This window comes from Pollicipes pollicipes, unplaced genomic scaffold (assembly GCF_011947565.3).
Source record: "Pollicipes pollicipes isolate AB1234 unplaced genomic scaffold, Ppol_2.1 Scaffold_4219;HRSCAF=4965_pilon_pilon_pilon, whole genome shotgun sequence".
NCBI lineage: Eukaryota > Metazoa > Arthropoda > Thecostraca > Pollicipedomorpha > Pollicipedidae > Pollicipes > Pollicipes pollicipes.
Genome location: NW_023596448.1, coordinates 8775917 through 8803713, shown reverse-complemented (window position 1 = coordinate 8803713; position 27797 = coordinate 8775917). Strand labels below are relative to the sequence as shown.

The 27797-nt window shown below is 50.1% G+C and overlaps 1 protein-coding gene across 1 annotated transcript in view; it reads left to right on the top strand.

Moving 5' to 3' along the window:
- The window catches only part of LOC119096003 (endocuticle structural glycoprotein SgAbd-4), a gene marked incomplete in the record, with an annotated part of 132671 nt that overhangs the window by 26754 nt on the left and 78120 nt on the right, over positions 1–27797 (top strand).

Here is a 27797-nt window from a genome sequence, read left to right as displayed (position 1 = left end):
CCTGAACGTGATACAAACGTTCCATGACGCAGTCAAACAATGACGTATTTATGCGCGTATTGCCTAAGTGGAGAAGTTGCGTTGTCTAGAGCAGCCGTTTAAGGTTCAAAGTATACGAATAGTCATAAGTGAGCCTATTCTAGCATATCTGATGCTGGATTTAATATCTTAAAATGTGGAGCATTCCGTAAAGAAATAAAAAATGCCCAGTGACCAATAATCTGTGTCCTGGTGTTTAATTCAGCCGTATGAGCGCCCCGCTGTGTTACGACACAATACTGACTGTGAACAACATTCGTTAAAAGTGCTTCCTCCTGGTATAGGCAGATGTGAGGGTCCCAAATGGATGACCTAGGCGGGACTGTCCAGAGCCGCTGTGATGAAAATTATTGTACTTTATAGCAGCTCTGTGGTTTATGGCAGCAACCGCAAGCTGGCTTTGGTACAGTCGTGAGGAACCTCGGTCTCGCGAAGGTTCTGATAAAAGTCAAGGGATTGGTGAAAGAAAGGCATGTTATTTATCTAAAGTCTGCACGGCGGTAGAAAAAGAAGCGGTGTGTGCGACACAAGTCAGTCCCAACTCCTAAAGGTCATGCCGCAGCAAGTCTGCACGGCGGTAGAAAAAGAAGCGGTGCGCGCGACACATCTGGTCACGGCGCCCTCGCCTGGGCTCCACAACAAACGTTTGACCTGTAACCCTCGGGTTCTGTACACACAATATAACGGTCAATCCCCAACTCCCCAGTAGTCACGCCACAGCTCTCCAACAGTGACTCCCAACTTCTAACAATGTATGTGTCCATCGTCGGAGCGCCACGCGACTTCTTTTGCCCGTAGGCAGCTCGTGCTGGTGAGATGGCGATTACTGTCACCACGATGACAGGAGTCGCCATCACCTGACACGGCGGTGTCAGCAGTCGTCATCCCACCAGCACGGGCTACCACTGACCGGTCCAGCCCCACACGCCGGCGTTGGACGCCCAACGGAAGTCACCACGCTGAATAGTAGTGAGGGCGAAAATTTCAGTGCTCTACGTATTGATTTCTGTTGGGGTGGGGATCGAGGTAAATATAAATAAATATGTTATGAACATTCCCTCCCGCTCCATGATCGACATTTGACCCGACACTATACGTCTTGACCTGCCGGTCTTAAAGGGAATGTTCCACAGTTGAAGATATTGGGATAAGCATCAGATGTGACGGGGAAAAGCTTATTTGTAGCTATTGGTAAGCTTTTAAGCTTCAAAAACAACCGTAAGTAGCAAAATTTTAAAGTTTATAAAAATGTGTCCCATTGCGTCATTGTTTGATGGCGTCATGGAATGGTTTTGTGGCGAAGGCAATACCTGGCAGCATCTGGCAGCCAGACCTAAAGAATGCCTCGAAACGCAGGAAAACTGACGCCAACAAGTCATTGCCGTCACGGGCGCTGTGTTGGTCGGCGGATTAGCGAACGGCTTGTTTGTGGATTTTTTTTCTTGGTATTGGTCGTAACAGAAGCTTTGGTGGGCTGTTTGACATACGCGACGTAGCGATCGCCAGCTTGTATGGCAGGTTATTGGTATCAAAGCACGATGTGCTGTGAAGACTGTCATGAATCTCGTACCGAAGCGTGCCAACGACTGTTGAGGATGTTTTGTCGGCTTATCCTTGCCTGCAGTGCTGTAGTCCTGGCATCGATATCATGTGATGTGCACAGTAGTTACTTTCTTTATTTTTGTAACCGGAAGTGCAGTTGCATGCAAAAATTTATAAATTTGTAACATTGCTATGAATTGATTGCCAAAACATTGCTACTTATATGGTAAAGATTGTAAGGCTGAGCTAGCTTTTTTTACTTAGGATTATGCATGCAATTACTAGTGAAACCTGATATAGCCGGTGTGGTGCAGCAGCATTCTCACTGTTGAAAGTCCTTGGGCGTTGTTAAATCAGTTGTTATCAGTCATTCATAAATTATAAGCTGTTACATCATAGGCTTGACATACAGTAGTCAACCGATGTGGTACTTTTTGTAATGGCACACGTCAACAGTGTCATTGTGGCATAACTTTATGCTCTACCGTCGTATGATACTGAACAATGATACAGTGTTTGTACTGCAATCCCCACTGCTTTCATAGCAAATACCGTCATAAAAAGATGGGTCAAGCATGCATCCTTGTATTAACTCCGCCTCTGACACAACTGGCCAAAATATATGCTACAATATACAAATCACTTCCAGCAAAGCTCACGACCGTTATGTGACATCACTTCCTCAGCCTGTTTTGGAAATCAACAAAACATGGATGACAAAGATACAAACACGTCTTCTGCTTTCACAGCCATGCGAAATGCTATAACCATCAGGCTGCTTCACTCAAAAATGTTGTTCACACAAGTAATAACACATGTATAACAAGAAAATATAACATGTGAAATCACACCGTAAACCTGCTGACCTTGCCCAACTCTGGATGCATGAAAAATGCATGTAGTTATGATTAGATGGGCGAAATGCAAGGAAGTGGTAAAGCTGCTGATGTACAGAACGCTCATGATAAAAATGTTATTAAGTGCCATCCAAGAAACCAACAGCAATGTTTCTCCACCTTTGTCAGCACCCAGCATCTCACAAGTTGCAGTGACTATGACATTGATGACTCACATGTTGCAAAGCTGCATCATGTGAGCGTATACTAAGCATGTGGGATTAATTTCATGTTGTAATGCTTCAATAGGCTCAAAATGTTGGCAAGATCATGATGAAGTAGTAAGTTGTATTTGCATACCCCTGCAGCATAGGTGCTAGTGTTTCTTGCAGTTTACGAGCATCACTAGCTTGTCCTGTTCAAAAGACAAGTATCAATATATCAAATTTTATTGGGAGTCAGTAGACTTAAAGGATACCCAAACAATGCTCTATCGCAGAAGTATAAACCTCGCATGCACACTTCCCATTACATTAAGATCAATACGGGCCACTGGCACGGACCACCAGTGATCACACCCATTTCAAGCAGCGATTTACACTCTTGTAATATAAGCGTGATTCCACGCTTGCAAAGCCTGCGAGACTATCAAATTGCAGGTGTTCAAAAAATACCCGCACAGGTTTCCGGTCATAACACCGCATCTCACCGTGAACTCCCTTCCGAGCAGTCTCAACGGGGGTTCATGGTAATGCAGCTTAGGAGGCTGTATTTGAAGGATACAATTTTTTGCTCAAGATTTAAATGCATATATATGTATATATATATATATATATATATATATATATATATATATATATATAGCCCACATATATATATGCCCACCAGCCCACATATATATGTACATATATATATATATATATATATATATATATATATATATATATATATATATATATATATGTGTGTGTATATATATATATATATATGCATATATATGTATATATATATATATATGTATATCTATATCTGTCTATTTATCTATCTATCTATCTATCTATCTATATCTATATCTATATCTATATCCACATATATATATATAGATATATATATATATATATATATATATATAGATATATATATATATATGTATATGTATATATATATATGTATATATATGTATATAATTACTGCAGTGTTCCATAATGTTACAATGCCAGCTAACCCATAAACCCGTGCAAAATTATTTGCTCCTGTGCAATCCTATCCTACCCTATATCATATCCTATCCTATATCCTATCCTATATATCCTATAATCGTACCTCGCAATTGCGTATCCCGTGGCACTGCGAACCCGTCTGGCCCGTCGTCTTTCATTCCCACCCTATGTTGTTGTATGTTGTACTCTTTTTAAACGACTGTTTCTAAGCACTTCCGGCCAGAATTCTTCGGAATAAATAACTGGTGAATGGGTTACCCTATGTCTCTGTCGGTGGCAGGTTAGAAGCACATTTCAGCAATAATTTTGTAGTTCTGGTGCAAACCAACGCCATCTGACAGCTGAAAATGCTTCATTGAATGTGCTAGGTCGAAAAAAATGCGATTCATGGAAACATCCGTATTTAAACCAGCCCACAAAGAACTGCGTTTTCACGCCGCGATAGCGTTGATGTCATATGACTTAGCCCCATGATAACGTTACAGCCTCGCCTAGCCAGGGTGCGGTAATGCGGGGTTTCACCATAATGCGATTATTCACATAAGTTTGGCTAGAACACCTCCAGTTTAAAGTTCTCCTTAATCTATTCAGCCGACAATGCATAGGGCTCACTGTGCGTTTGGATATAACATAACCTTGCACACCTCACCTTTTCTCGATTTCGGATTAGTTACAGTGTTTGTTAGGATTCCGGGGGCCTTCGGTCCCCACCCCTACAAGGCCTTGGGCCAAGCACCTGTAAGCCCTGCGGGGCTCATACTTTTATGTCTCTTGGGGCAAGACTGGCAGCTTCGCTGACTCACACACACACGTTATAGTTACATCTCTTCCATTACTGAGGATATTTTTGACATAATTTGTTTTAAAAAATGCATGAAGTATGAAGGACACGGGCAGGAAAAGACACCATCCGCGGAGATGCGCACAAATTCCAGTTTCACGTTGCCACGTAGCCACGTTGTCACATCTATTTATATTCTGATTGAGTCAATCGTGTCATAGCCGGCAGGTAAAGTGTGACCAATATTTCGTCTTTAAATCGTCGTGGCCTTCGAAAAGACAAGCCACATGTGCTATCATCAGTTACATACTGACCCAGGTTTCAAGCAAGGTGGTATGCCTCACGAAGCACTCAAAGTGAGTACTAGCGTGATCATTTCGCACAGCTAGTTTGGCAGCACGTTAACGTCATACAAACGTCCCGTGACGCATTCAAAGAATGACGTATTGAGGGGTGTATCGACTAAGAAGTGAAATTATGCTGGTTGGAGCAGTCTTCCATTTTAATGCATACCAATAGTTGTAAGTGAGCTAACCCGACCGGCACTCCTCCCCCTGCGTGCCACGGCGCAGTGGCAGGTCGGCGAGTTGATAGTCACCTGGCGCCTTGGTGACGGGAGTCGACATCTCCTGACACTGCGATGACAGGAGTCGCTATTTCCTGACACCACCGTAACAGAAGTCGCTATCATCTAACGGCACGGTGACAGAGGTCACCATTTCCTGACACCGCGATGGCAGGAGTTGACATCTCCTGACACCGCGGAGACAGGATTCGCCACCTCACCAGCACGAGCTGCAGACGGCCAGTTCAGCGTCGCACACCGGCGTCGGCGGCCAGCGGAAATAGCCACAGTAAATCGTCGTGGTCTAGGCGGAAATTGTAATGACTCCTGACGTAGCGGCCTCTGTTGGGGTGGGAGTTTGAGGTAAGGGTAAAACAAATATGCTCTGAAAATGGGATGTACATAATGCAATACAACATGGAACAAAATGGTTTCACCTACGTCGGCGCGCCCCACCTGGTCACCTGATTAGTACACCAGACACTACAAAATAGCACGCAACGTTTGCGGCTTGGCGTATGGGATGAAACTGAAATCCATGTGCTTGTAGCAGTTGCGGGCTTTCGGCGGTTGTGGGCCAGCTGAAGTGAGAACCTGTAATGAATGGCACACTGCGTGAGCAAGACATCGTCTAGAGAGGAAAAGCACCAAGCGTGGCATCGAAGTGATCCCAAATAAGAATTCAGGTGAAACATACATCATAGAGAAGCGCACAGAGGCAGAAATGCCAGCCAATACAAAGATACTTGAGATATCCGAGCACGATTACAAGTTTCGCGGAAGCGCGGCGCAATGCACAACATGGAACTAGTTTGAATGTCTTCAGGGGAGACCACGAGAACTATCGAAGGCATGAAGGTGTCGTTGGTAATACCTCAGTCAGAGGGAAGGCAACTCCCGCAAAGCACAGTTATTTGGTCTTGCGCTTGTTTCGGGCAAAAAATGACCTTTTAGAATTACTCATCACGTCAGATTTTCATTGCTTGTTTCGAAATTCCTGAGGACAGTGGATGGGCGTGGATCTACTGCACTGCCTCATGATTATTTAAATATGCAGATCATTCATTGCAGATATACAAATCCATTGCAGGGGTAGCTGGGTAGGGATTCCCCCACCGTCGGTGACTGGCTTTGCAACTTTGTCACGTTGTCGCTGTCATGTTGTATGAGTTTTACGGAAAGGGCTGGGAAAGGAAAGAACAGAGCTCTTTCCAAGTGGTATTTTGGGCTGACTGGTCTTAGGTTTAAATCTTTGGTTGTGTTGTATTGTTTGCAATTTGTTATGCATCTCCAACCAGACATCAACAAAATTATCACTTGTTGGCGTTTCAGCATATATATCTCTAAAATGACGAATCAACCGGTAGGAGAGGGTCCTGTTTAAAATGCGGATAGAAACCTTGTAAGCAACGCTATAGCCGTCCTGTCATGTGTAAACGCAGACGATGAGTGTTTGGTCTCATTTCGGATGTGCTGAACGGATAGTGCATATTTCGTCACGCACTCGTCATATAGTTGATGGTTGTGCTGACCTGGTATGAAGTCCTTGATCCTTTAAGCTCAGGTCTGATTCTCCCTAATGGAAGATCGCCGCAGGTTCGTCACGTGGTTGGGTAACCGGCTACCAGTGAGTGACTATTAATCGCGGCTTGTGAACTCCCTGACAACTATCGAACGATCGCCCAAAACCGTCTTTGTGCTGCAGCGAGTGTGATTAATGATAGCGAATCATCTGCATTGTGCTAGGCCATTGCTGCGGGGTTGCCGCTAATCCCGTGCCTGTCAAACCGCCGCCTGGCCACCCATGATTCACTGCGATGACCAAGCGCTAAAGACATTGTCAGTGTGTCAGAGACGGCGACACGCTTCCGACAGACGGGTGTCCAGTCACGGCCCACCGAACACGGAACGTTCGGACTTCATTGGACACGACTGATGGCGTCGGAAAGCACGCGGAGCACGCGAGACGCGCCCTTGTGGGTCAACAGCGAGACGCCGCAAGGTCACGGCGCGGCTGGGTGTGAGACAAGGTCACGACCGTCGTTAAAGTGGGCCGGTCAGAATGGGTCAGCTTTTGTGACGGTTCCGCGTTGTATAATTAGCTACACAGGCTCGCCGAGGACTATCTCCGGCAATCTCCAACATTACCTCATCTCTGTGACGATGCTCTAGTGCTCAGGCACGTAGTCCAGTCAATTAAGGACAACTTCCTGCCTCGCGTGCCAGTCGAGATTTGGAAGGCGATTGCGTACGAAGTCATGGCAGGATTTGCATATAAAGCAAACCTGCAAGCAATTACTCGGCCAAAGTTCCAAGGAGAACATTCATTTCATGACCCAGAAACTGTGACTACAGGGCCATGTTGACTTAGAACCACCCAGCGACCATCTAACCGCTATTGTCGCAGTAAAGCCGCGTCCGATTATTTAGGGGCGCCCTGCTGTACAAAATGTTCTCGTTAAAAATCAAACGGACTCTTGCACGGAAACCACAAATTCAAAAAACAAAAGATGGACAGCTGCATTGCCATTGCGCAGCTGGGTAATCAGAGATCCGGGGTTCGATTAACCGTGGCGCGCGCCCTTCCAGCCAGGGTGAGAGGCAGGAGACGCCATATAGCAACAGCAGCTGATTGCGTCGTAAAGCCCTAAGGTCGACGACGACGGACCACTGCAGTCCGCGGCACTGCCCCATGTGTGTCGTTTTGTGCTCATCGATAAGGAGAGAGCTCGGGGTTGGTAAATAATACAAAATAAAAAAACATCAGTCTGATCATGACATACCCGACTCCTGTGCTGGTAGCGGATCCTATGTCCACCTGAGCCGTTGTTCGGGCGTTTCTTCTACCTTCGCCGGGCATGGTGAGCCCGAGATCACCGCGATCTGAAAAACAGCCCGCTAGAGCCGAGGAGGCACCGGACACCTCGCCTACAACCGCGCCAAATAAGCCGCATAAACATCGGCGACAGTGACTGACGGATCGCACGTGATCAGCGTGATTGGAGGAAAATGAGATATATCTCTGCTCTATCTTTGAAACTATGTGTGCTATGACGGTCCGGAAAGCTCTATTGCATATCTTCACTACGCTGAAGTACCACTGGTGACAACATGTGAGCGGCTATGATCTGAAACTCGCCACGCTAGGTTGCACAAGTGCAAAGCGTCCCCCCATGTGTCTTCAGCCCCAAACTCGATATCTCAAGAACCAAATATGGCGTGGTGGTGAAACGACGTTGGCTCGCAGATCATGCGAGACGACGCTGTCCATCCATGCTAGGGAGCAGTCATCAAAATATGAGATCTGGTCGATGTCACATTATCATGGGATACCGACCATTGTAGCGCAATTTTTTCAAACGGAGTAAACTCATTTCAAACATTGCCGTCATTAACATTTCTTCACTCCACGTTTTGTTCTTCTGACGGGGATGGAACCTTCAGTGGCCGGGCGGAAAAAAGTCTTGTTCCATCATTGAGTAAATGCACCGCCAATAGCTAAAGGAAGCCCCTTCAGATACGACGTGCCTATATCGTAAAACGCCTTAACGTGAAATGTGATCAAACGTCAGAAGAGATCGACAGCGAGACCTTGCCATGATTATGTGCTGTGAGACAAAATGTGTTCAGTTGAGGTAGATGATGGAAAATGGTATAAACAGCCTGTTTAGGTCGCCAGTAACACGCGTTTTAAACGCGTGTGAACACGGGAAAACGCGGGGATGTTCCACATTTCAAGAAACTAAAGCAAGCATCAAATATGATGATATAAGCTCACTTATGAACATTGGTATGCTGTTAAGTTGAACAGATTGTTCTCGACAATACAATATCTCCGTTTAGTAACTAGACTTCTCAATACGTCATTTTTTATTACGTCATCGTATCTTGCACAATATTGATTGAGAGCCGGCCGGCGGCCGTTATATAAATCGTGCTCACGAACGCCACGTATGAAGGACTCGACAATTACATTTGTCTCAGCTTTGATTGACACATGGATAACGGAATGGCAGGATTTGAATGGCATTGTTATGGCTTCATGGATGTCTAGGTGATATTGAATAGTCTCCCCTAAAAAGTCTGCACGTCTTCGCGGGCGTGTAGCACAGACACTAGAGTGGTTTAGGTTTATTTAGGATATTCAAGACGGCTAGTTTAGTTGAAAACTCCATACAAATGTGAAGTAGTCCTTAAATGGTTGCAAAACTGTTTCGGAAATATTCAGGGTGCTTCTGAGGCTACCTCGCGCAACAAAAGTTGATGGCATTAGGGACGTGTGCAACGAAATTTCGTGGGATGGGTTTTCAACTGCATGCGTACTCAAAAATTACTCAGAAGTGTCCTTCTCTTTGGATTTGTCAGATTTTAGTTTTGCCTCCCAATGTGTGTCACTCACGTTTATCTTCTCCTGTAAGCCAGAACTATGTGGTTTGTATGGGAATATCATGCATCGAAATAGAGGAGGGGGGGGGGGGGGGGGGATGCACAAAGACCAGGTAACATTTCCCAGCTCCAGCACTTTTTGAAACTTATTGCAAAGGAGCCATGAATAATTCTGCATCATTTGTGCCGTCTGCTCTACAACCGGCACAGCAGCTGTGCCTTTTGTACTGGCTGTTCTACTGCTAGTACCCTCAGCTGTATCATTTGTACCGCCTGTCCTACAACCGGTACCACAGCTGTGCCATTTGTACTGGCTGTTCTACTGCTAGTACCCTCAGCTGTATCATTTGTACTAGCTGCTCTACTATCAGCACCACCAGCTGTATCATTAGTATTACCTGCTCGACAATCGGCACCTCAGCTGTGCCGTTCGTACTGGCAGCTCACAACCGGCATTCCCAGCTGTATCATGCGTACTGCCTGCCCTACAACCGGCACCCCAGCTGTGCCATTATTACTGCCTGTTCTGCAACCGACACCCCCAGCTGTGCAACTTGTACTAGCTCGTCTGCAACGAGAACCCCCAGCCATGACAGCGATAGCATCAGACATTTTTTGCTAATTACTTCTCGTTAATGTTCATGTTCATGCTCATCTCAATCACGAATCATTCCAAAAAGCTGCTTATTGTTTGATTTGGTACAATTACAATAGTAGTATGGGTGTAACATTCATAAAACAACCGACTACAGCGTTTTCGAAGCACTCAATGTTTGGCGTGTCAAAAGTCAATGCCTTGCCGTGAGCTCATAAAAATGGAGATTCGCTTCGCTATCGACGTTCATTCGGATGCAGAAGTGAATGACAGCGGCGAATATATCCCAAAGACACTGTCAAACATGCGTCCACATTCGCACGATCTCAGTGATTCTGCCGCTCCCACAACTTCGTCAAAAAATCATTATTCAAAGTCTAAATCGTCAAAACATGTTATATAGGGGCAAGCAGGCAAATATTTCACAACGGGACCGTCTCTATATCGGGACCGTCTAGCCTGGTGTGGAGCTGCTTGCGGGTGCGAGAGCCGGCGATGGTCGGCGGCAGGCGGCTCCAGGATGAGGCCTGGCGGGACGAAAAAGCCGAGCGTGCCCCCGACAGGCGAAGAGCTGGCAAATCAGAAGCGTCCGCCGCTGCCGCCCGGGTGACACGCTGACACACGGCGGTACATGGGGTGAACAGGGACCGGTACCGGTACATGGGGTGAACAGGGACCGGAGCGCTAACGGAACCCACGTGCCATTGCGGGCTCTGAATACAGCGGGACCGTCACGATGGGAAACAAGGTCACTTGCACCGCAGCCAGCGCAGCCCTTGAACAGTCATCGCCATTTAATCTTGCCGGCAGGCATCGGTGACGATCCAGCCCCCAAGTTTATCACCCATTTCACTTTGGGTGACACGCTACAGCCCCACTCCAGACCGAGAGGCAGTGCAGAAGATGAGGGAAACATGGGGCTGGATGAGAAATTGATGAACCTCAGGCAACAGGTGGTGACGATTTTTTTGCAAGCAAAACAGTGAATTGCGGTGTGAATTGTGGTAATCGAAGTGGGTGAATTACACTTTTTGACAAGAAGGATATGCACATCTCTGAGAAAAGGATACTCCCAATAGTAACCCCAGCATCCTCGAGGACGGTGAAGGGCTCAATGTGTGTCCCGCAATGTCAAGATGAAAAGATGAGGTTTTCTCCAAGGACCGTGAAGTGTCAAGAAGAAGGAATATTTTTTGGTGGGATTCGTTTTAAGGCGTCAGAAGTAAAGTGGGGTTGAATCATTTGGATGGTTTCCCCTGTTGGAATTCCAAAACGGATAGTTGGGCCTGGATGGGCGCAGTCTAGCCATTTGGTGTCGTCGGCACAGTGTACTAGACGTCCGTGAGGGAGGTAAGATGTAAGGTCATTTGTGAAGATGCTGGCGAGGAGAAGGCCGACCAAGGATTCCTGAGGGACGCCGTGAGTCAGCGGAAGAGAGGACAGCCTTTCGCCACCTGCCACCGACCAGCCAGGTGGCTCTCAAACCACTTTGGAGGATCAATGCTAAGCTGCTGAAGCTTCGTCCGAAGGACGCGATAGTCAACGTTATCAAGGGCACTACTGAGCGCAATGGAGGTGACGGCGACAATGTGGCCAACGTCAATCCAGCGTACCATCCGCTCAACGGCGTCGACCAGGGCGTCTTCCAAGGTGTCCTCTCCAATCCTCCAGGGCGATTGGATCTGTAGCCGTACCGTAATGGAGGCAAAATATCGTGGGTAACGACGTGGCGCGGTAGCTGCATGCACAAGACTCAGCACACGGAGAACCTTGCTCTCCGAACACTGAGCGCCGCGACTTCGAAATTTCGCCCTCCAAGCATGGTGTAAACTTGCCGTCGGCGTCGGATGTCGCGCTGCGGGAATTTCAACAATCTGGTCCAGACCACAACACGCCCGCTTGTGATTCAGACCAGGCCACTTACTGCTGGGAAAAACGGATGACCTTGGTGGGATCGCAAAGCTTTTAGTGAAATGGGGCTTCGACTGCCCGGCTTACCCAATAACCATCGCCTGAGGTAACAGCGAATAGTAAACATTTGTTTGGGCCCATTCGAGGGTCATTCGAAGAGTTTTGAAACGTGTTGGACAGCTAGCTTATGCACGATATTCTCATCCACGAAATAATCTCTTCTAAGGGACTCTGCCTATGCGATCGCAGCGATTGTTTGTGGCGAGCTACTTGCCGACAGTCGTCACCAGTAAGAAACCTTGACGACTGCCCCCTGCGAGATCTCGATCACCGACCTGACGGCAGTGAATTGAAAGTAATCTCTCAGGTCAATTACCGGACCCTGCCGCAAGCTTCATTGTATCTGCAAGGTTTCATGGCTGCTGACGGATGTCGCAACAGGCATAGCATCTCCCTATACTAATAAGTAATACCCCTTGATCGTCACCGCGCTCGTAATTTGACCTCACCGTACGCCCCGGGCAAAGATGGGCGCCCGCCGTCACCGACCCGGCTAGCGTTGCTCAGCAGCGGACAGACCGGGTCAGGCAGCGCGTCCCAGTCCCTTCTATCTGCAGCAAGTGATCCAGGGCGGCCACAGGAACATTGCGCGATCGGCAACTGTCGGTGATGCTACTCTGTCGTCCATCCGCGCAGCCCATGCGCTGTCCGGTGGTGCAACGATGCCGTCGGTCACGGTTAATCGCCCCCACATCAAGGATGGAGGCAGCAGAACATGGTGAAGGTGTCGACACAGACATTTTTATGCTTGTGCACCAGTAGGTGACAGTCGCGCCTTACAGCGGGACATGCCACGCGCGGTCAATGACGCTCTTCGGCGGTCCTTCACCTGGGTTTGTTGCATGACGTGTTGTGAAACAGTATCAGAGATGCCATGAATTGAACGCATTAGGAAACTGACCATGGATTTGGGACGCAACAGATATCATTTGTTCCAGCGATGACACGTTAACATTGTAGACGTTCATCTTTGTACCCGATAGTTCAGATTTTGCTTTGGCTACTTTTAGGGAACTTGCACGTCTCTCCACCTAGCATCACAACTGAGCAGTGTACTTGACTCATGGGCTACATGAAACCATCGCCTTCTTTGCAATGCGTGGGAACAGCGTCTATCTGTGCTTATTTGTTTGCATGTAGTGCAGATACCATACTGCATTTCATCAAACTAAGAACGTAGTCACTCACCACCATGCCATGTATTAACAGAGCTGCGCCGTCATTACGAGCCTTGTTTTGCTGGAATGGTCCTTCCCCAGGTGATGATCGAATCGGTTGTTACCGCTGCTTTCCAGCGTGCAAATTCAGCTACCATCAGCGCTTCGGGTCCGGTTGCAAACACGACGTGCCACGGTATGCCGTGTTCTGCTCGGGCTACCTTAACGCTCCGTGATGAAGATGAGCGATGATGGCCGTCATCACGCGCGGGTAGTCTGCTGCAGTCCCTCGACCTCGCCCGCGGCTGTGCCCGGGCTCCGGCATCCCTCTGAAACAGCTGTGACTAGCTGGGGTCTGGAGCGCGGCCAGTGCACCACACCAGGTCAGCTTGGACGGTTTTTGTGTGCCAGGTGATTGGCCCACCTTGGCGAGGTGGCGGGTATGGTCCCCGGGCCACGGCTTTCGCTACGGACGGGTTTCATGGCGGGCTATCGTCCTCCCCCCTCCCCCCTCCTCCTCCTAACCGGGGCATCCTGCGGGTGCGATGGGCTCACCCTGTGCTCACTTTCACTGCACGTGGCATATTTATCGGGTGATAGCGCGCCGGATTGCGGGCGATGAACCGGCTAGTTGCGCTTCTATGTGGCAGCGCAGTTTCCGCCGCGAGGCCCTTGCCGCCGTCGGCCGGTCTGGTTTTGTCGGAAACGGCCATCTTTTTCGAATCCGTTTAAGAATGCACGATCGGATTTTGCCCCCCCCCCCCCCCCCGCCGTGCTCCGTCAATGTATACAAATATGGTGACATTAATGTGCTCTTAATCCAAGGGAAATATGGGAGTGAGATTCTAGCATGATAAGCTGTGCTGTATCGCACAAGCCGATACAATGTCACGAATGAGGTCATGCACATTCCCGATGTAGGCCTCTCTGGCAGCGGAGGAACGTCTTACGGCCTGCGTCGTTCGTATGCCCAAATTGAAGCCGGTAGGTATTCCTCGTTAGCCTATATGGGCAGTTTGAACTCGAGGCCCGAAATGTGCCCCAGTTTGGAGCTCGCTACCGTCCGGCCATTGTTGTGGTGTCAGGGGCGTCCGCCAGACGGTTCAGCCATTCCCGGCCGCTCCCGCACACCCTGCCCGTGCCATCACGGGGCCTCGAAACACCGACGGTCACGCACGTACCCGCGTGCCCACTTAACCTTCCCGGCGGAACGCCGTATCGTATTTCGTGTCAGGAAGTCGGCGAAGTGCTCTGGGTCGGGCAGGGCTTGTCATTAGCCCCCGCCGCCGATGCATGGTCAGCACCCCTCTGCACGAGCAGCGCCGCTTCATCGCCGCAGGGCGCGGGAGACGCCCGCTCGGACGCGCGGCCGGCGGCCAGTCGCGCAGCCTTGCTCCAGTTGAGCGCAGCTGCCCGCCGGTGCAGCGGCGGCCGCGTCTGCTGCATGTTTGATGGCCCGGCGCCGCCGCGACGCTGGCGTCAGCGTGCCCGGAGCAAGGTTAATGGCCTAGCGGTGTATGCATGATGTTTGACGACGCTGCCAGCGGCGCGCCCTAACAAGACGCGTCCGATCCACTGTAGGGCAGCGACCACGGGACTCCACACAGAGGCGGATAGTACTGGTGACGCTTTTTTTAAAATGACACACACGCACACACACACACGCGCACGCACGCACGCACGCACGCACGCACGCACGCACGCACGCACGCACGCACGCACGCACACACACACACACACACACACACACACACACACACACACACACACATATATATATATATATATATATATATATATATATATATATATATGTATATATATACATATATATATATATATATATATATATATATATATATATACACCGCCACATCACGCTATGCTGGACCGGCTCCTTCCACACCCGCGCGTGTCCACGAGCACAGTGTGAAGCGCGCCAAACATCCCACGTCGTGGGAACGCCAGGCTGCGCGTTTCGAGGATCATCTCACGGATGTCATAAAGGTCGTGCAGAAATGCTGCAATATCGCTCTTCTTGCACACAAAAAAACACTTAAACAACGGGGATGAAACGTGTTTTCTCGGGGTCATAGCCACATTTTGTCATGGACAGGACGACGTCTAAAATTGTGAGTTGAAAAAGTGAATCCTTAACTTCGGGGTCATTTTTAGCGCGTATACCCGCAGACATAGGGACAAAATGCGTACTAATGTGGGGCTTGTCTCCCACCAAGTACACAATGTGATTGGTTGCAGCTGGTAGAAAAGAATGCTTAGAAATTGTCACAAGTTGGAGTTTAATTGCTTTGTGTCTGTCCCTGGCTTTGTTGTGAAAACTGCACACAATGAGCAATGTACGTTAATATCATCATTGCATGCCTTCTTGTCAGAAAATCCCATTCCAAAGGCGATTATGTATGAGTCGTGCCCATATCAACGAAGCATGAATGACGCATCGCAAAAAACCGCCTCTCACGTCTACCATCTAGATAATTTTTTGTTGAGAAGTCAAGGCATCGCAGTCGTTTCCATATTCCATGGAGGTGCGGACCGAAGATAGTCGCACAAAAGAATAAGTGATGTGACAACTGCCCCCATTATTTGTCTTATTCTAACCCCCGCCCGGGTTCACAATGAGTGGGGAACAACACACGTCAGTGACATCATATCGGTAAGTAGCTTTTTGCTTCGAGTCGCCTGGAGTGAGGATGGCTCACCGAGCCATTAATCCGCTTCAAACTGTTTCATGGAGCTTGAGTGGTGGCGATTTATCACGAAGGCCGCATCCCAGCAGCCATGAGTCAAGTTTTTTCACGCAGTAGTCATAACCTTCGCGCCCTTGATAATCAGGCCCTTGTAGATGCGCAATCCGACATGTGGTATTCCGCTCTCTGCTCTCCACCCTCTCGTCTCCTCCAAGGCCGGCCTTTGAGGGGGTTGTAACCCAGTTCCACCCACCCACGTGGTCAGTGAAGCACCAGAGCTGATCTGCTGTCGCGGCTGACGCCAGCTATCGCCAGAGCCATGGCGACAGGCGTTCCGAATCGTTGCTGCCTCTGGATTGGCTGGCATGAGAATATGCCACGAATGGCATGTTCTTCACTAGTGACCTTTTCGCTATTCTTGTAAAAAGACCAGTGTTCATAAAAATCAACCATTAAGCTTTAACATGCATGGTACATATCAGCGAATGCGTAATATGTTTCAAAGACCAGCCCTGAAAAGCGTCGCTCGCCTTACGATTGCAGTTGCTTGGACGGCTCCTAAGTGAGCTGCATGCTGTGCTGAGCTAACAGGAATAAAAGTGCCCTGGGTTGATGACGGCGATTATCGCTCATGTACATCAAATAACGGCGGGACAGCTCAAGCAGAACTGGAGCTGCACCCTGCTCCACATGGCTGGCATTCTGGCCGTGCACATCGCTGCAATGGTGGCCGTCGTCCGGCCTAAATTGCCCTGCACGAGGGCACCTCGGGGGAGCAGAGGGACGCCTTTGCGAAACCCTCTGACCTCTGTCGAGCCCCGCCCGGCGGCAGACGCCACAGCGGCGCTCTGTTGCATCAGCGGCCGTAAAACGCCCGCCGGACCGCCGCCCAATCACGGGCGCGCCCAGCGGGGGTCCAGCCGCCGAACCCACCCGCCCAAATCGACGCCCCCGCCCGCGCGTCGCGGCGGGGCGTCGATTCACCTGCAGTGACCGCATTCACCCGCCGTAACGTTCGCCCCCGGCGCCGGCTCCCCCCCCCCCCCCCCGAGTGCTGCGCCTGGACGCGCGCCTGGCAACGTCGTGTCTCTGGGGCCGGATGGCCGGCTTAACTGGAGCACGCGGACACGCCCGGGAAGGTCACGGGCGGCGTGAGATGAGTCAGCTGATCAGCGTGCTCGCTGACAATGGCCAATCAGGTGGCGTGCTGCTGATTGCGTCACCTGGGGGCGGCGTCCGGTCGCCACCTGGGGGCATGTGGTCCCTGCGGCGACGGCGGGGCGGCGGAGGGGAGCGCAGAGCAGGTTGGATAGGGGTGGTGCAAGTTGGGTGGGTGGGGTTGTAGATGATGCCTTGGGGCATGGTGGTTTGCGTTTGACATCAGTGCAGGGAGTCGAGCCTGTTTCACTGGGCCTGAGCAGGGGACACCACCAATTTTTGATAGGACTGTTTTTTATGAAAGATATTAATGAAAAAATGAAGTCTTTATCGGCGCCGTTCTCGTAACTGATCACTGCTATGCAAGCTACGCATGTGTCTCGAGTTGCACCACCGCAAGGCAAGGGGTGCGGGAACCGGGGATGGGGACAGGGGCTGAGACCCACAAGTTTCTGAAAATTTAACAACGGCCCTTTAAGCGTTGACTGGCAAAAAGAAAATGCCAATAGCTTTTATAGCCAACCGGCTTAACGGATATCATCAAATGGCTATGGTCCTTGACGGCGCGTACGAAAGTAACAGTCGGACCTGGAAATTGAGGATATGCATCTTGGCCCGTGCACTACAGTTCAATAACAGTTTTCACTACTTCCTTTAAGGAATGTTTACAATGCATAACATGCAGGCACAGGATGATCCAGTCACTTCCAAATCCGGCTTTAAAATCCAGGAACGGAAGATATTGAATGTGCTCCGGCAGTATAGACGCGATATCGTCGAGCAGTATTTTGGAGTCCCACAGGCATTGTTCTACATTTGTACCGATGTGAAGCAACTTGATTATGGTAAAGATATTGGTCCCTTTGTGAAAATCTGTGCGAACAATAGGTTTTGTCCTGCAACGTCAACCGGATAGGGAGAGTGTCCACCCCTATCCCACGATAGAGGGAACGCGTCCCATGTCCCGTCCCCCCCCCCCCCCCCCACCCCGGCGGTACCGCTCCTGGTCTTGAGTTCAGTGGGTATGCGTCTGTTGCATGTTAAGAACTAAACAATTGAGCTACGAATAATTCAAGTGGCTGCCATAACCGTATGGTGAACGCCCAGAGCCGTTTCTGTCCTGCTTATGCTTTAGCATGCCCGGACTACGTCACAGCCAGCAGACCATGGCGTAATTGAAGGCGTCCAGCATCGTAACGGGCGCTCTATTTCGTCATCGCGTGATATGTTCGAGATGGCTCTCGCTCGCCACCATGCTCGGATACAGGATGCTGACGCAACTAATTGCGCCGCGCTTCTCCGGGGTGTCTGACCCTAAGATACCTGTGTGATACCCTGGCACGATCTGATGGGTTCTCAGAGAGGTGTCAATTACACCATTCATTCTCACGGTCGAGGGACGAAGCCTGACTTCTGGGCTTTCCCAGAAGTTAAAGACAGTTGTGACGTTAAAACGGCCTGGTGGTCCGCCCCCTTCGAACGACATTGAGGCTTCAATGTAAGACTCGAATAGGCCCGAGGAATTATTCAGCGATAAGGCACCAGCTGCATGCGATCTCCGAGGGAAGACCAGCATGGACGCCATCGGGCGTTGGTGATTCGATGACGTGCTGCAATCGCCCGGTGATTGATGATGATAGCTGAATACATCGGGAACGCCATGCAGAGGCGATCGATGTTGCCTTGGTAAGTGGTTTTGTTCGCTCTGGAACTGGTCTTGCCACACATAATGCAGCTTATATGGTGCACAGATGGAGAGCTGTCAAACAAAAGTTAACTCTAGTTAACTATAGACTCATGGAAAAAGCTGCTCCCACTCGACAGAGCCGCCAGCCCCACTCGTGTGATGCCTGACATGTGACCCGAGACCTTTCCTGAATAAGCGGCATAACTCAGACGAGGAGATCGTGCCATAACACTGTCATTATATATTGCCACTGGCTTTGCCTGTTTTCTTGTGTGACGCTTTATAACAACATGACCAGCTCTTCTGTTCGCCTGAAGAAAAGAACAAACCTACGGGTATGCTGCGTAGCGATCATGGTTGCATAGTGCATTGATACGCGGCACCCAATGCATCCGTCCCATTCGCGCAGTGCCTAACCCGAGCATAATCCGGACAATACAGGTCTCATAGTTCTTGCCACAGCCAGATAGTTATCTGGCTTCATCTGAACTGACAAGCCCGTCGTAGCGCAACCTGACATTTATGTTGTCATTAATGGCGTACAATAATCACCCGGTCGTAAACACTTCAGCTCTGTTTACGGTCGCCAGTTAGCTTCCTTCGCACTTATAGTGAGATTTAACCAGCTGTCTCGGAGGGCTCGAAGATAAACGATTCCAATTGGATGGTTGGAAAAGATGGGTTAATCCCACTGGCGCGGTATGTCACTGTTTAGCGCGCACGCTGGGGTCCGCGATTGGAGTCCTCGAGAGCCATCGAGATGGCCCTGGATACGACGGATTCAGAGTCAGTCGAAAGGAGGTCCATTAAACACCACGGGAGATCTGTACCAGTGGAGGTCTTTTGATTCATGGAGACAGCCAGCGTTCGGGACATCCATGACCAGAGCCAACAAGGTGTCGTTAATAGAGAGGGACAGTGGAGTTATGTTTTCTTGCTTTTGCTCCAAACCGCGTGATGTTCAAAAAAATTGGTGAATTTCCTCTGAAGGAAGTTGAATATTTTTCACAGAGAAATGGACTATTGGTGCTGTGTGTCTGTCATGAAGTTCCATTCCGCCAGAGCAGTGGGCCGACACGCAGCCCGTGCATGGCTCGCAGTCCCCGAGTCGTAGGCTTTCATCGCTTGATTATTGCCCGTCCTGGCCTTACCACTCATTTCGCCAACTGGACCGTCATCGACCAGCAGTTTGTAAGGCATAACCACAGATGATCCGATCACTGGAACCGTTAGGTCCCGCCAGACTTCAACGCCGCCGTTTGAATGTGCTGGAGCGTAACGAATTACAGCGAGCACAATGACCAGGTTATGTCAGAAGGCTCTGCCTTGTGTCGGCAGAATGACTGAGAGGCTGCACTGCACGACGGACCCCACGCCGTGCTCGGTTTCGCTCGGACGCCCGAGGAAAAATCATCGCTGACCTGGAGCTGCCGCTTATGAGTGCTGAACACGCTGTGTCGTTTGTGGTGATAAACGAGACACAGTGTCAGGATGCAGTATCTAACAACTCTAACAGTATCAGGAGACACAGTATCTAACAACTGGCAATCGTTACAAACTCCTCCCCGTGAGCCATAGCAAAAACATTAAGCGACAAATCAAGTGTATCATTTACGAGTCTTAATATTGGCATCAACAATATCGGTTCAAGTGTAAGGTAGAGGCAGGAGCGTAGCAAGGGGGCCACGAAGCTACCCCCCCCCCCCCCTCCCTTAGTCAAGAGGTACTCAAGACTAGGTACTCCCGGCGATTTCGCAGGAATTCCATGTAAATTTGCAGGGGGTTTGGAAAAAATTGACATGCGCTCCCTCGCCCGCTTAGATATTTGACGTGCTGCAAGAACTAGGTCGTATTTTTGTGTGGTCGGCATCAATGACGAGTCCTTTGCATTTTAAACGTTACAAACGTATCGTGTTCACCTTTGTACTATTGATAGTCTAACAGTACGACCAATATGGTACATTTTTCGTCCGTAGCTAAACTAGATATCAAGTTATGAATCGATCTGGTGAAGGGTGACGATGAACCAACCAAACAAAGATTTGGACCCACCAGAGATGAACACGTTCAAAATTAGCCCATGCGTAAGTCTTGTTTTGCATAAAGTACACAAACTGTTATGCGAAGTAGATTGGCCTTGTCAACCATGATGTACAACTATTCCAACCCTGTGGAATTCCAACCTTTTTCAACCTTGTTTTCCGTAAAAGAATACATTTGGACACAGATTACCAGAGTGTTGATTGGCGTTCAGTAATCAGCTCAGAAGGCTTCAAAATGCTTGAGAAACCTGTCCTATTGACCAATGCCCACTTCACCATAAGAAAAGATTTTCACACCTATGTTTAGCTAGAGTGGTAACCGCCGTGATTTGCATGCGAGTCATTCATACTGATGAAACGCTCTTCATGTTGCGAATATTAATGCTCGTAACTTTATCATGCGGTTTGGCACAGCTGTTGGTAGCCTTATTTCGTGACAACCTGGCCGTTCCTTTCCCTCTTCGCTATATATGTGACCTATTTCGCGGCACTGCTATAGCCGGGTCAGGGTTGAGTTATTCGAGAGGCAAGGTGCTGATTAATTAGCGCGCTTTTATCATCCGCCATTACGTGCTGTCTTGAGGCATATGATGCGTGCTTCAGACCACTTGCGCCAATTATTAATTAAGGCAGAGGCATCCGGTCCTTTGGCTAACTAACGTCACAGCCGGCAGCCCCGTAACTGTTGGTAACGAGTTTCAACGGATTCAGTGCACCGACACACATATTTGGATTCAAATGTGTGGAACCTGGTGGTATGCTGTGCTTATTCATTTAGAATATGTCTGTCTTATCAGTACGCTGCACTAGATCTACGACGCAAAAAGGCCCTAACATGAACCTGCGGGAAACGATTACACAGGAGTGGGTACTTCAATGCATTGATGTTATGCTCAAGTAAAGCCATTTACCGGTAAGATTTTCATATCCATGTAGCCACATTCATACCCACCCGCTATCCGCTACATTTTGACTATTTTATATGGCGAGTCGGTGAATGCAGAGGCCCTGGCGTAACGGGGTCGCGAACCCGTGTCCCTCTCGTTGAAGTTAATGATGCTAACCACTGCAACGTTCCCGTTACACTGGGCCGTACACATCCGTTAACCTACCCATTGAAATATTCAGGTCAGGGGTGTAGTTTCCCGTTCAGTAGGGGGCTTGGACATTTTGCGGGCATGTTGAATCAGTTTTTACTTTCAGCCCCTCCCCCGCCCCCAGCTCATTTTGCGAAACTACGCCTCTGATTTAGGTGGTCTCAATATTGGTAAGAACTGATTTGAGTGTATGCTTGTTACATCAAAGATACTTTACTTGGTGTCATTGTCACTCGTGCAAATACTACAAGTGGATATGCTACCCATATATCATGCACCCATGCGCTTCGACTCACCTTCATTGTTGTCCCACCTTTCACATGTGTATCTCACATCCGTGAGTCCAAAAATGTCTGCAAAAGGTAAGCGGCGTATGTGAGGAGCTACAAAAAACACAATTGAATGCTCTATGTTTGCATTAGGCTGGGTAAATCTGGACGGACGTATCATTAAGTGTTTATATATTATTAAGTGTTTACATATTTCCTCAGCCTAATGTTTACATTAGGCTGAGGAAATATGGACGGATGCACAACTCTGGGTGTAGGGTTCGGGCCAAGCGGAACGTATTGTCAGCATGTTGCACGTGACGTGGCATACCATTATGCATCTTACAACACTTGATGCCACCCACTTGATACCCTGAATGGTGTTTTTTCTCTTCAGATGATCGTCCGACTTATGTAGTGCGAATACAGTTTTCGGATGTGTAGTAGAAACAAGCTGCACAGATACCAAGCCGTTAGAAACATGCCGCAAAGCTCAAGCAACGATACATATTGCGTTTCCATACGAAGGAGACTGCCCATTGACGAACAACTAAAGATATGTGACTGGTCATCATGTGTGAAATGCTGGCACACTGCTATTGCTATGATTTCATCGGAGAAATACTCAAAACATGCGTAAGCATGCAAATACTTATTGTGTTACTACACTTACATTGCAAGAGAAGTTTTCAGAGTTTGACAAACACCAACTCAACCCAAAAATTGTATAGTCGGAAGAGAAAAGGAATTAAAGACAGGAACATTAATTAGGGTACGTTTCGCATCACTAAGATGCGAACCAATGTTATCTGGTTGAAGACGATGCAAAACGGACGCGTGCTATACCGACCCCAACGGCACTGGCTTTTCACGCCGCTATTGAACACCCACGGATCGCTTATTATATATACATATATATATATATATATATATATATATATATATATATATATATATATATATATATATGTATATATATATATGTGTGTGTATATGTATGTGTGTGTGTGTGTGTGTGTGTGTGTGTGTGTGTGTGTGTGTGTGTGTGTGTGTGTGTGTGTGTGTGTGTGTGTGTTGTGTGTGTGTGTGTGTGTCTGTGTGTGTCTGTGTGTGTGTGCATGCGTATGACGCCATGACTGTGTGGAGCGGCGAACGATGTGTTCGAGCGATCTGTGGGTGTTCAATAGCTTACAAATGTTAACTGACATCCACATCATATGGCAGAGACACGGGCCACGTTACGTTACGGGTGGCGGCACTACCAACGTCTACAGCGGCGTTTCTTCGTGCAGCAAAGCATGTGGGAATCGTCTGCAATGACTGTTATTACAGCTCAGGCACGCTGCGAGAACGGCAAGACTCAACACAAACGACTAAAATCGTTAGCAACAAAAAAAGACTGTTGACGCAAGGCCCGAGCAATGGATTCGTGACATGCCTGTGCGAATACGTGCGGCGACCATTGGTCGGTTCTCATGCGCTGTCGATGCTGCCCTACTTTGCTCGGGACTACACTCCTCAGCCATGTCCCCACGTTGTTGCACAAACGGCATCGGAACCACTTGGGTCTGATAAATGTTCCGCTGCAGGTAACGGCACTTGACCATAGCGGCGCCTGGTATCATAACGTATGCGGCCACTGCACCGTGACCCAGCCCTGAATGTGAGCGATCCCGGTCGGTCGCCGTTAGCGAGGGCGGGCGGCACCCGGGTGTGATGTTATGAACTGTGCCAGTCGCCGTTAGCGGGGGCGGGCGGCACCCGAGTGTGATGTTATGAGCTGTGCCAGTTAGGAAAGAACTTGTAAAATAAGCGACATTAGAAATTTTCTTTTTAATCAAATGTGTGCTTCTGCAACATTGCGGGTGCATGTCTACACAGTGTAGGTTTGTAAGAATACGCGATGCACGTGAGGCCAACGTCATGATCACGTGGGCAAATTGCGAAAAAGCATCTTGCCTCAATACCCGTGTTAACGATACGTTGGTAAATGTTCTGATGCAGTAACTTAGGATTTCTACCTTTTGTGAAATTATTCATGACTGGCGGCTTTACATATTAGCCACAACTGTGCCTTCGTCCCTGGAAAGCCAACCCTGGACAAGCATGACAGTTTTAATTTCTCGCAATTTTTTGACAGGAGTTTTAAAAATTTTTGGATTAGTTTAGAACATTGCAAGTTATGTTTAATATTCATTGACTATTATAAGGATAAGTCGTTACATGATGCATAACCTATAACCACATATCGGCAAACTACACATACAAATACAAACCAAATGCCGACCAAGTATAAGAAGCCAATCCTGCAAGGTCCTCGCATACATATTGCACGTGTCGGCACAATGAAGACGCATAGCAGCTTGGGCGTGTCTGGTAATGGTCTCATACGTTGTTTCCGAATCAAGACATATGGGTTCAGCATTGCAGTTTAGGTAATGAAGTGCGCTTGTAACTTCGTGGGTTGTATCGGGCCATCTCGGTGCGGGAGTCGTGACCCTCCGGAGCAGCCCACTCCACATGGATCGCCACCAGCCGGTCAGGGTCGCGGCGAGGGAGGACGGCTACATGCATGGCCACTCCCCGCCCCAGGAACGCCTGGTAGAGCGTCATCCAGGATGTCCAAGTCACAGTTCATCTCTCGGAGTGGGGTGCTGGTTCCCATAAAGCGCCTGCGCTCCCCCGTCCCCCCTCCCCCAAACGGAGAGGCTGGGCCCGCTGTGCGGCACTTGGCTGAGGGCGGAGGTTAGCTGGGTGGGGGGGGGGGGGGTACGGAGGTCAGCTGAGGGTGCGGAGGTCAGCTGAGGGGGTACGGAGGCTATCTGGAGGGTACTGAGATCGGTTGAGGGGTACAGAGATCAGCTGAGGGGTACGGAGGTTAGCTGGGGGTACGGAGGTTAGCTGGAGGTACGGAGGTTAGCTGGGGTACGGAGGTTAGCTGAGGGATACGAGGTTAGCTGAGGGGTATGGAGGTCGGCTGAAGGGTATGGAAGTTAGCTGAGTGGTACGAAGGTCAGCTGAGGGGTACGGAGATCGGCTGAGGGGTACGGAAGTTAACTGAGTGGTACGGATGGTCAGCTGAGGGGTACGGAGGTCGGCTGGAGGGGTACGGAGATCGGCTGAGGGGTACGGAATTTAACTGAATGATACGGAGGTCAGCTGAGGGGTACGGAGGTCTGCTGAGAGGTATGTGAGATCGGCTGAGGGGTACGGAAGCTAACTGAGTGTACGGAGGTTCAGCTGAGGGGTACGGAGATCGGCTGAGGGGTACGAGGGTTAGCCTGAGGGGTACCGAAGGTCAGGTGGGTGTACCGGAGGTTAGCTGAGGGGTACGGAGGTCCGCTGGAGGGGGGAGGGGTTACGGAGATCAGCTTGGTGGGTACCGCAGCTTGGCTGCACAGCACGTTAGTCTCAGCGGCAGGGGACTGGTATGGGAACGGGTCTAACTGGGCCTGAGATTGGCCGTCCGTGTTTGGTGACGCGCCAGAGGCTGTGAGCAATGTAAGACAGGCGTTTGGGACCGCGTTCCGAAGCGTGTGTGCGTCTGGTCTGTGACAGTAATTTGGCAGCTGACAGAGATAGCCAGACGGAATAGGCGGTCGTTGTTGCAGCAGGAGATATCTGACAAAAGTTTGTTTCAATGCGCTGAAATTTTCCAGTTGTGGTCAACATCTACGGCGTCACGATATTATTAGTGAAGACTAAGCCCGCAATGCAGTGCACCTAAAAATGTGATGTACCTTGAGCGTCTTTCTTTTAAGTATCCTGGGGGCATTTCAAACGTCAATTGCAACATTGCTTTGTTCTTATCATGCTGAGATCACAACCACAGGTTGCACGTGTGGCACACATACATTATCACCTTTTAAAGGCCGTTCTACAGCGCACGTGGTCCAACCAGGTAAAACAAATGGCGCGTTGTCGAATACCGGCTTGCGACACCTATGGCGTGCCCTGGTCCTCCACCCGGGCACTTCCGTGGACCCGGAGCACCGCCTGTCTCAGAGTCCCAGAGCGAGGTGAGGCGCCTCACGCCACAGACGTTATCTCGCCGAGACACCGGCCGGATGGGCTGGGACGACCATGAAGCGCGGGACGATCGGGACCAGCCCGCCTTCGGCTCGTGTCGGGGCGTGACTTGGTCCGAGGCCCGGATGGCTCCCGCTGTCGTGACAGGGGGTCACACCGTCCTTCTGCCGGGGCGGAAGCGAGCGACCGTGACCCGCGGTGGACGTCGGAGCGATCACTGGCTGGTCGCCCCCGACAATGCATCGGCGCTGCTGGTGACCGCTATCTGCGCAATCGGAGGCGCCCTTGCCTTTCACGGCGGGGCCGGGCGCCGGCCGCCCAGGCGGGGACGCCATCGCCTCCCCCTCAGCTGACGTCACGCTGGTCGCCCCGTGGGGTCCGATCACGGCGCATCCCTACTGGCGCCAGACATCCCCACCCTGCTGACGCATCCGCAGCCACTGCCGGCCGCTTACTCTTCAGGTCGGGGTGTGGAGTGCGGAGGAGTGGGTCGTTCCCCTTTGAGCGTTCTGGTCTCTTTGCTATCAGATGGTCATCTAAGAGTGCTCACTCACCAAGCACGTACAGCATCTATGTCACACTATCACTTATGATCCCATTCGCCGCCGACACTTAGCTGCAGCGAGTTGGTCAACTTCAGGCCCTACTACCGGGGCGCAACTGTCGAATCCCATGGATTGCGGGCGCTGGGGCTCCGCAAGTTATAGCCTTCCAGACGCCAAGTGGTGCTTTGCAGTCCAACGGCTATCTGGCGGTTAACTGGCATTGGCACACGGACCACATGTTGCTTCTTTTGGGCAGGTCACCAGAGCGGCACGTGACTGCAGCGACATCTCAGCAGGCGTGCAAGTTGGGAGCGGTGTTAGCGTATGGTCGTATGATCACATGATCATGTGATAATGGTTATGTTCGATGTGAGAAACAAAGAGCAGCTTTCGTTTTGTCATGTGTAGCAGTTTGCATTAATTCCGTTCCCCAGGACCAGGTCATATATGTGGCCCGGGCACTCTCGTGTATGTGCTTGGAGAATGATTAGGCAATATCTAGATGCGAGCTCGAGATCAGCATTCAACATGCGACCATTTTGAACTTCGTTCGGTGCCGGCCCCACCCGCAGCGGACCCTGCGGGGGGTGGGGTGGGGGTTGGGGCGTGCGCCTCCACACGTGCGCCGCAGACGATCCGACTGCACCAGACCCGACCCGAGCCGCTGCGTGCAGACTGTGCACCCTCCGGCGGTGCACAGCGGGCCCCGGCCGCCCAGTCGGACAACGCGGGCCCAAGCCACCCAGCCGGATAGCGCAGGACAGTGCTGCCCAGCCAGACAGCGCAGGACAGTGCCACCCAGCCGGATAGCGCGGGACAGTGCCGCCCAGTGAGACAGTACAGGACAGTGCCACCCAGCCGGACAGTGCAGGACAGCGCCGCCCAGCCGAATAGCACCGCCCAGCCAGACAGCGCAGGACAGCGCCGCCCAGCCAGACAGGGCAAGACAGCGCAGGACAGCGCCGCCCAGCCAGACAGCGCAGGGACCTTTGGGGGTCGGGGCGGCTCGGTCAGCGGCGCCGCCGCCGTCCATCCGCGGGCGTTGCCCACGCGGCCCATTTCGTGCTGCGCCCCAGGCGGGAGGTGTACGGCTTGGGCAACGGCTAGACATGTTCCACCGATGCTAGACTGGTTCATTGAAGCGTGAAATTGGCGGCGGTGTGCGCTCGT